We start from the raw sequence: 7,796 nt of genomic DNA, 5'->3' as shown, positions 1-7,796 counted from the left end.
TTTGCAGAACACCTACGACACCTTGTTGTCTCGGATTCTCCAGCATCTGCAGTTCCTACTATCTCTAAACTGCAAAGCAATCTAATTTTGTGATCTAAGCCCAATCTTCTTTGACCATAAACTCCCACTCAACGACAGACACACAGTTAAGAATTAACTTAGAAAGGAAAAATAAAATAATTCTTATTTACCAGTTCAAAAACCATTTCACTGATTAATACCAGGCCGTCATGAAATCCTTGGACAAGGGGTTGAATGACAGGTACATGTGATTGTATTTCTTGCGTGAATTCTGAAGTCACTAGTCAATGCATACAGCTTCCACAGGCCTCTGGAAACTTATTTCCTTCAGACTGGGATTCATTTATACCACAAGACCGTAATAAATAGGAACAGGAGAAGGCTGTTCACCCACACTGCACCTCTCTCCCTGCAACACCTTCTCTATCATTCAATAGGATCATGGCTGATCTGATATTCTTCTTGTCCACTTTCCTGCCATTGCCCTGTGACCCTTGATTCTCCAACTGATCAAGAATTTGTCTGTCCATCTGTGTCTATCCGCCTATCCAGCTATCTGTCTATCTACCAATCACAGTTCCAAAGATGGTCAACTCTCAGAAGAAATTCCACCTCATCTCAGTCCTAAATTGGCACCCTTTTATTCTGAGATTATGCCCTTTGGCCCTAGAATCTCCCATGAGAGGAAACATCCTCTTGGCATTTACCCTGTTCAGCCTCTTAGGAATCCTATAGCTTTCAATTAGATCATCTCATTCTTCTAAACTCCAATGGACAGAATCCCAACTTGTTTTGGCTTTGCTCATAAAACAATCCTTCCATACCAGGGATTATTCCAGTGAACATTCTTTGAACCGCCTCCAGTGAAACATCTTTCCTTAAAAAAAAAAGGGGGACCAGAGGAGGCCAGGTCATAGAGTATATTTAAAACGGTGATAGATAGGTTCTTGATTGTCAAGGGGATCAAGGGTTACTGGGAGAAAGCTGGAGAATGGGTTGAGAAACTTATTAGCCAGACTCATTGGGCTGAATGGCCTAATTTCAGCTCCTATGTCTTATGGTCTTTAATAATTTCTTTTTGGATCCTAGCATACAAGCCATCAGAGCCAGGAACCAATACTACATCTTTAATGATGGTACTTAATTTCCCACCGCCACCTTTCCCCACACCGCCCCCATATTCTTTAGTATTAAAGCAATCAACATAATCAAAGACCCCTCCCACCCTGATTATATTCTCTTCCACCTTCTGTCGGGCAGAAGATATAAAAGTTTGAATACACATATGAACACCAATTCAAAAACAGCTTCTTCCCTGCTTTGTTCTGGTCGCCCTGTTATTAACCTGTGGACAGGATTCAGAATGGTTTAACCAGAATGTTGCCAGAAATGGAAGGTTTGAGATATAAAAATAGACAGGACAGACTGGGACTTTTTTCTTTGGAGCATAGGAAGAGTGACCTTGTTGAGGTTAATAAAATCAAGAGCATAGATAAAGTGAATGACAAGGGTCTTTCCCCCAAAGGTTTGGGGGGGGGGGGGGGGGGGGAGGGGGGGGGGGGTGGAGTTCAAAACTAGGGGCATATTTTTAAGGTGAGATTTAAAAAGCACATGAGCAGCAATGTTTTTACAGAATAGTTCATTTGTGGAATGAACTGCCAAAGACAGTGATGGATGCATTACAACATTTAAAAATACATTTGGATAAGTTTCTGAATAGGAAGGGTTTGGAGGGATATGGGGCAAGCACAGGCAGGTGGGAGTAGTTTAGTTTGGGAACATGGTTGGCGTAGACTTGTTGGACCAAAGGGTCTGTTCCTGTGCTGTATGACTGACCTTCTCTGCAGCTGTAACACTGAATTCTGCTACCCTGATGCGCTTTGCATGATACGATCTGCCTGTAGAACATGCAAAACAGCACTTCTCACTGTATCTAGGTACACGTGACAACAATAAATCAAAATCAGATTACACCTTAAGGACTGATACAAAATATCTGTTTAACTTCTCTGCCATCTCCTTGTTCCCCCCAAAATCATCTCACCAGTTTCATCTTCCCAGGGGACTACGTTCACTTTGACCTCTCTTTATAAACATAAAGAAGCTCTTATTGTCAATTTTATTCTCCTCGCTGGTTTGCCCTGGTAGTTTATTCTGTCTATTTATGATCTTTTTGGTTCTCCTTTCCTGAATTCATCTCCATCTTCTGGGTTATCACGGGCTTTTGCCTTCTTATATACTCTTTCTTTCAACTTTATACTCTCCTTAAATTTCATTGGTTAACTGTGGTTAGTTTATCCTCTCAACATCTTTCAAAGATGAAAGAACGAAGAAAATTACAGCACAGGAACAGGCCCTTCGGCCCTCCAAGCCTGTGTCGATCCAAGATCCTCTATCTAAACCTGTCGCCTATTTTCCAAGGATCTGTATCCCTCTGCTCCCTGCCCATTCATGTATCTGTCTGGATACATCTTAAACGACACTATCGTGCCCACCTCTACCACCTCCACTGGCAACGCGTTCCAGGCACCCACCACCCTCTGCGTAAAGAACTTTCCACGCATATCTCCCTTAAACTTTTCCCCTCTCACCTTGAAATCGTGACCCCCTAGTAATTGAGGCCCCCACTCTGGGAAAAAGCTTCTTGCTATCCACCCTGTCTATACCTCTCATGATTTTGTAGACCTCAATCAGGTCCCCCCTCAACCTCCGTCTTTCTAATGTAAATAATCCTAATCTACTCAACCTCTCTTCATAGCTAGTGGCCTCCATACCAGGCAACATCCTGGTGAACCTCCTCTGCACCCTCTCCAAAGCATCCACATCCTTTTGTTAATGTGGCGACCAGAACTGTACACAGTATTCCAAATGTGGTCAAACCAAAGTCCTGTACAACTGTTTCAGAGATAGTAGGAACTGCAGATGCTGGAGAATCTGAGATAACAAGGTGTAGAGCTGGATGAACACAGCAGGCCAAGCAGCATCAGAGCTGACGTTTCAGGCCTAGACCCTTCTTCAGAAGTGGTTTCTGAAGAAGGGTCTAGGCCCAAAACGTCAGCTTTCCCGCACCTCTGATGCTGCTTGGCCTGCTGTGTTCATCCAACTCTATACCATGTTATCTCCTATACTACTGTAACATGACCTGCCAACTCTCGAACTCAATACCCCGTCCGATGAATGAAAGCATGCCGTATGCCTTCTTGACCACTCTATCGACCTGCGTTGCCACCTTCAGGGTACAATGGACCTGAACACCCAGATCTCTGTGTATCAATTTTCCCCAGGACTTTTCCATTTACCATGTAGTTCGCAAAGCTCTGAATTAATACTGCACGATGATCACAAGCACACTCGTCAAGTTCAGTTACCAGCTCTGAATGTGTGCATAGAATCTTACAGTACCAAAGAGGCTTTTCGGCCCATCGAGACTGTACTGGTATAAGAGATGCGTCACTGCCTACACTGACCCCACTTTGACACACTAGGCCCAGTAGCTTCAATTTTACAAGGCTTCAAGTGTTCATCCAAGTACTTTTTAAGGGTTGGGAGATTTTACACCTCAAGCCCCCTCCCAGGCAGTGCATTCCAGACACCCACCACCCTCTGGGTGAAAATGGTTTCCTCAACTCCCTTCTAAATCTCCTGCCCTTCACTTCTAAATTATGCCTGCTTATTATAGACCCTTCAACTCAGGGGAATAGCTGCTTCCTGTCCATGTTCTGCATAATCTTATACACCTCAATCAGGTCATTTCTGCTCCAGAGAAAACCTGACCTTATCTGGCCTCTCCATTAGTAAACTGCTCCATCCCAGACAACATCCTGGTGAATCTCCTTCCTATCCCCTCCAGTACAATCATATCCTTGCTACAGTGCAGTGGACAGAACTGCACACAGTACTCCAGCTGTGGCCTAAGCAGAAGTCTGACACAGCTCCAACATGGCCTGCCTGCTCGTATTAGTCTCTGCCTTGACTGATAAAGGCCAGTATCCTGTAGGCCTTCTGAACTATCCTCTTACCCTGTTCTGCTGCCTTGTGGACAATCACTCCAAGATCCCTTTGTTCCTCTGAGCTTCGCAGTGTCCTGTTAAAATGAAAGGCAATTAATTGGTGAAGATTGGAAAATCATAGTTAGAGCTTCCCCTTTCTCCTGCTGGCTTCTTTTAACAGCCTGGGAAACATTTAATCTGGTCCGTGTGAATTATCCACAGATACCAATCCTATCATTGTTCCCTCCCTTGCTTTTTATCACCTCCAATACTTCACTCTTCCTCCTACTTAACAACAGAACCTGCATTGTCCCCCTTGTTTTTGTGATTCCACATGTAAAGTATTTATTACGAACCATGCGGCTCAATCTTATGGTTTGGGCTAAGTGCAAGTTGCTTCAGGTACGGTGGAGTGATTCTCGCTGCGCGACTGAGCTGGTTCTCTCACCATATCTTAGCAAACTCAACGCATCAATATCCCCCTTTCCCACTCCCACTCCCACTCCCCTCCCTCCCCCGTTTCTCCTCCACCTCCTCCCGTCCCCTCTGCTCTCCACGAGCTAATGAGCATCATTACCTAGTGCCAAGCTCCTGAATTGCCCCGTACCCCTGCACACTATTTCTAACCATATAATCATCCAATGTCTCATATGAACCTGCCACAACCACATTTCCAGGCAGGGCATTCCATACCCTAACAATTTGCTGTGTGAAATAGCTTTTTTTTTTAAACACACCACGCTTGCTTTGTTTGCGCCTCACTTTAAATCTATGCCACACGGTTCTTCTTTCTTGAGCAGGGATAGCTTCTCCCTTTCTCCTCTGTTCAGCCCACTCAGGATTCTGTAAACCTTAATCAGATGTCCTCTCAGTCTTGTCTCCGAGAACAGTCTCAACTTCTTCAATCTATCCTCATTACTGAAGTTTCTCCTTCCTGAAACCATTCTCGTAAATCACCTCTGCACTCTCTCTAATGCATTCACGCCTAACCTTCTACATATTTCTCCTTCCCAACATTCCCAAATCCAAGTGATCCACAATGAGATGCCCACGACTGTAGACAATACTTGAGCTGAGGACTAACAAATGTCTTTTACAAGTTCAGTATCACTGCACTCTTGTTCTCTATATCCCTATTATTAAAACCAAGAACACAGTGAGCTTTATTAACTGCTCTCTCCGTGTGTCCTGGCATTTTCAGTGATCATTGAACATATTCCTCATGTATCCCTTGTCCTGCATCCCTTATTGTATTCTACTTCTTATTTTATCTTGCCTTTTGGTTTTCTTCTTGCGGAATTGCATCACCGCATACATCACCAACATTTACGACAGATGTGGTCACTTGGAACAACAATAGGGTTTGCCAGCTTCCATATCATCATGCAGGAATAACACATCACCTGACCCTCCATCCTTATTTCATTTCACTAACTTTGTATTTGGCTTTTTTAAAAAAAAAGGTGTTTAAACTGTTTTTATATCTCTGCTGATTATCTCAATGTGCATGCAAGTTCTAACCAATAGTTTAACACTAATTCAAATTTAACACTCCGGCTCAGCTCCGCACCTAAAATGGACTTTTTATATCACTTACCTTCCCAAGCTGCCTTCCAGTTTGCTCCCTCTCAGCTCCACTCCTGAATATAGAAGGTGATAGCACTAAATGTTTAAAAAAGAAATGAAGAACACGAAGCAAAATGATCTGATGATCTCTGAATTGGATGATTGAGGGGTGTGCGGCTGTATATAAACGGGATGACGTGCAGTTTCTGTCTGCTCTATGTCCAATCAGCAATGCCAGTGTATGAATAGATTAGAACTCACTGCTATTCAGAGAAATCATGTGATTAGTAGGAATCCATTTGAAATTGAGTAATCTACATGCACAGAATGGGGTTGGGTGTGTCGGGTATATAGGTCAGGGCAGAGCAGATGCAGGCAGGAGTCTCCCCCCACCCCCCTGATGTAGGTAGACCCTCAATGCTTTAGGGAGAGGCAATTCAAGGATTTTGACTCAGTCACACTAAAGGAAACGCGCTATCTTTCACAACAAACCCCTTCACCTCCCCATCCCTCTAGCTGGGTCCACAATGCTGTTAGGGAGAGGAATCCTGGATTTTGACCCAGCAACACTGAAGGTATAGCCATAGATTTCTCAATCAGGATGGTGTATGCCTTGGAAAGAAATTTGCTGGGGGGTGGCGTTTCCATGTAACTGCTGCCTTTGTCCTTTGAGATGAAAATAGTCATGGGTTTGGAAGGTACTCAGGATCTTTGGTGAATTTCTGCAGTGCTTCTTGTAGACGGTACACACTGCTGCTACTGAGCGTCGGTGGTGAAAGTAGTGAATGTTTGGGGGTATGGTGACAATCTAATGAGCTGCTTTGTCCTGGATGGTGTAAAGCTTCATGTGGGCTGCTACAGAAGCAGTCTACAGCTATCCCCCTCACTTTCAACCACACGGCTAAGTTTTGTGTTCGCTGCAAACCTCTTGATCATACCCTCTGGATTTAAGCCCAAATTATGAATATATTCAACAGGAGACCTTGCACTGAGCCCTGCAGAAACCCACTAGAAATAGTGGCAAAAACACCCATCAACAGTCAGCGTTTGTTTTCTGCCATGAAACCAACTTATTTCTGGCTTTGTTGCATTCCCGTGGATCCCATGAGGGATTTTAATTTTGTTTTTAACAAGTCTGCTGTGTGGGACCCGATCAGAATCCTTGCTGAAATGCATGGAGAACACATCAACCTGTAATACTGTCATCAATATTCGTCTCCTACTGCACACTCTGCTCCACTGTAACCCTCTCTCATCACCCCCTTGTCTAACATTCCTTTAGCACACTCACTTTCTCTCCCACCTCGTCTCCCCTTTATTCTCCCCTCCTCCCTCTCTCACCTCCCCCACCCATGTATATGTGGAACCACAGGAGTTGGGCAAGGTCCTCAATGAATATTTCTCCTCTGTGTATACTGTGGAGAAAGACATGAAGGCTTGGGAAATTGGGGAAGTTAGTGGTGATATTTTGGGGACAGTTCATATCACAGTAGAGGAGGTATTGTACGTGTTAGAATGTATGAAGTTGGATAAATCTCCTGGTCCTGATTAGATATATCCAAGAACCCTGCAAGAGGCTAGAGAAGAAACTGTGGGTGCCCTGGCTGATATTCTTGTTTCATCGTTAACCACAGGTAAGGTCCCAAAACACTGGAGGGTAGCGAATGTTCTGCCCTTATATAAGAAGGGCTACAAAGAAAAACCTGGGAATTATAGACCAGTAAGCCTAACGTCTATAGTAGGTAACATACTTGAGAAGATTTTGAAGGATAAGATGAGCATACATTTGGAAAGAAAAACAGATGTTGCTGGAAAAGCTCAGCAGGTCTGGGAGCACGTGAAGAAAAAAAATCAGAATTAACGTTTCGGGTCCGGTGAACCTTTCTCAGAACTCTTTTTTTTCACAGATGTGCAGGACCAGGGAGAGAAGACTAAGTCAGGGTGGGAAGAGATGAGTTCTGTGGGCCATGGGCAGGCTGAGTGAATGGGTCTGCCTGGACAGTCCTGTTTGTGGATTTTTGGAAGGAGGTAGAAGCGAGCTGTGCGGGGCTGGGGAACTGTCAGCTTGGAAGCAGTGGGTCGGAGTTCACCAGATGAAAAGAGATCCGTTACCAAAGCAGATAAAATTGCCTGATGCATCATGGTGGGGTCATGGTCCAGGAGGTATCTGAGAGCTTTGATCTTTATGTCGTCATTGTCTTCAGGAATAGTGCCAGAAGA

The 7,796-nt window shown here is 44.2% G+C and overlaps 1 long non-coding RNA gene across 1 annotated transcript; it reads right to left on the bottom strand.

The window, feature by feature from the left end:
• On the bottom strand, positions 1 to 5,755 carry LOC125483146. The gene is made up of 3 exons (XR_007262114.1): positions 5,608 to 5,755; positions 4,041 to 4,105; positions 1 to 898 (listed from the first exon to the last, which is right to left on the bottom strand). It is a non-coding gene; the product is annotated as an uncharacterized LOC125483146 (long non-coding RNA).
• Positions 5,756 to 7,796: the final 2,041 nt, after the last annotated feature.

The sequence above is a fragment of the Rhincodon typus genome, chromosome 1, assembly GCF_021869965.1.
Source record: "Rhincodon typus isolate 14 chromosome 1, sRhiTyp1.1, whole genome shotgun sequence".
Lineage (NCBI taxonomy): Eukaryota > Metazoa > Chordata > Chondrichthyes > Orectolobiformes > Rhincodontidae > Rhincodon > Rhincodon typus.
This window is presented reverse-complemented; position numbering and strand designations above follow the sequence as displayed.